At 41.6% G+C, this 2,191-nt stretch overlaps 1 long non-coding RNA gene across 3 annotated transcripts in view; it reads right to left on the bottom strand.

Moving 5' to 3' along the window:
* LOC123170047 (uncharacterized) overlaps window positions 1–1,249 on the bottom strand; it is a 4,958-nt gene extending 3,709 nt beyond the window's left edge. For all 3 annotated transcript variants that reach the window (XR_006485026.1, XR_006485028.1, XR_006485027.1), the window contains exons 1-2: window positions 1,078–1,249; window positions 432–632 (exon numbers count right to left, since the gene is read on the bottom strand). This is a non-coding gene — a long non-coding RNA (uncharacterized lncRNA). The remainder of the gene's footprint in view (window positions 1–431; window positions 633–1,077) is intronic.
* Between the last annotated feature and the right edge of the window lie 942 nt (window positions 1,250–2,191).

The raw sequence follows: 2,191 nt of genomic DNA, 5'->3' as shown, positions 1-2,191 counted from the left end.
ACATCAGTACACCTCAACCAAACCCCTCCATCACTATCAGCATTGTAGAATATATTTCAAGCTTGTTAAACAAACAAAAAAGCAGGCTAACAATGTAAAGGCAATTGTATGTAAAATATTTTATCGTGATGGATGTCAGGATGAGTGAAGGTGAACCAGAAAAAAGATAAGAAACTGATGTGTTGAGTTAGTAGAAATTTGCAACAGTGGATGATAGGAATTAGAACATACCATGGGCATTTATTTACATTCAGATGTCAATTTTCAAAAAGAGTCTGCTCCCCAAATATAAGCCGAACCTTTAATTTCAGTATCATTCATGAAACAAACTCTTTTTGGGTATCAAGACGAGTGGAATCAAATCTTCAGAACACAAGAAGTACGACAAATAATCAACAATGATTCATAGCGAAATTGCATAGTATCCTCACCTGCTACTGGTTCCTCCCCTCTACATCACCACCCGGGGCAACCGCCGCCACCACTGCCGCCGTGGCCATCTTCTGGATCTCGTCGCCAATGGTACAACCCCTGAGCAGGATCCTGGATAACATATGCAGCGTCACCGCCACCGGCTCATGCTTGACTGGGAGAAGGTGTCCTAACAGGGGCTTCCACCCCAATCCTCACCCCTGCACGCACAGAATGAAAATGATGAGACGAGCACACCATGAATTAAGCAACTATAAATGTAACCTACACGGATATTAGTGTCCTGATCTTTGACCACATATCCCAACTGAATGTACCCTACATAATCAGGAACACATGCATACATGCGAATTCCTTTGGTTTATCTGTAACAGGCTATAACTTTTTATACTCTGCTTCATGTGTCAATTGGCAGAATGTTAATTAAATCACTGATTTTTAAAGATGCAAGTACATCTGAGCCATTTAGTAGTATCAGCTATAATTGCAAATCATAAAACTAACTGCAGAAACATCTAGATCTCAAATCGCAGTACTTGTTTAACATATCTTTTCTTATCAGTGTCTGCAATGTTTATGCCTACACTAATAAGTCCAGTTTTCAGTCACAATTTTCAGAGCATGTAACACTGCAAATCGACATACCTTTTGATCCATTCAGGAGCTTTAGGATCCATTGCGCCTACCGACTGCTTGGAGGGCGGCGGCAAGACCTCCCTCCCAGCATCGGCCATGCCCTCCGCGCACAGATCTGGCCATCCGCGCTTAACGCCGGCACCTTAGGTTGCTGCTCACTGGCCGTCGTCGCTACTACTGCCTGCATCGGTATGTCACTGTCATTCACATCCTCTAGGAGCATGAATCTGACAATCGATACGGGCAAACACGGGATTGATTGCTGTTGAGGGGGTCTTAGTGCAGCGGTGGCGCGACATGTCGATCATTCCAAACAAATATTTTTTAAGAAGACAAAAGGCCTCATGCCTGGCTAATAATACTGCCATAGCACTCCAGTTGGATATGTGTGACTGTAAAGAAGTAAATAGTTGTTCAATCGTTCAAGAGATAAAATGAATCAGCAACAACACCTCCGTAATGATGAAAGTATAAACTTGCAATTTAACATGAGACTATAGCTGACACATACACGTGGTCGACATAGTATGCGGAAACTACATAGTTGGTGGTCATGTTGATACAATTGGACTGTTCAATGTAAAATTCAGAAGTTATTTCCCTTCTACTTGCAAGACTAGGTTTAAATTTACAAGGTATCAGAGTAAGGAAATGATTTGTTTCCGTAAGGATGGCCGACCTGATCAAAGACCAGGTCCTGGGGCGATAAGCCATGCTTTGTTGTTGATGGTCATTTCGAAAAAGGTTCTAATAGCTTCTGTGGGAGTCTTAGGCCCCAGTCCTGTTCTCCTAAGTACGATCCCATTCCTTGAACCAGAAATATGCAGCAAACATGAAACACGACTCTTAAATTGACCAGTGTGGACTCCTGGTAAACAAATGGAGCTGATTCCACTAGTATGCATCTATTGGATGGAACCATGAGAAACACAACCAGGAAATTAACTCTATATCTCTCTTTCGATTATTGGATTCAATCATGGATAAAGATGAATTAAACACCATGATGTCAGATTCTAAAGTCTGTAGCCTAGTTGTCATGGTTTGACAGCTACAACATTCAGCACTTCTTGTAGTTGGTAAGTAGACATCATAAACATTTAAAAGAGTAATATTTCCCTAC

Source organism: Triticum aestivum, chromosome 7D (assembly GCF_018294505.1).
Source record: "Triticum aestivum cultivar Chinese Spring chromosome 7D, IWGSC CS RefSeq v2.1, whole genome shotgun sequence".
Lineage (NCBI taxonomy): Eukaryota > Viridiplantae > Streptophyta > Magnoliopsida > Poales > Poaceae > Triticum > Triticum aestivum.
This window is presented reverse-complemented; position numbering and strand designations above follow the sequence as displayed.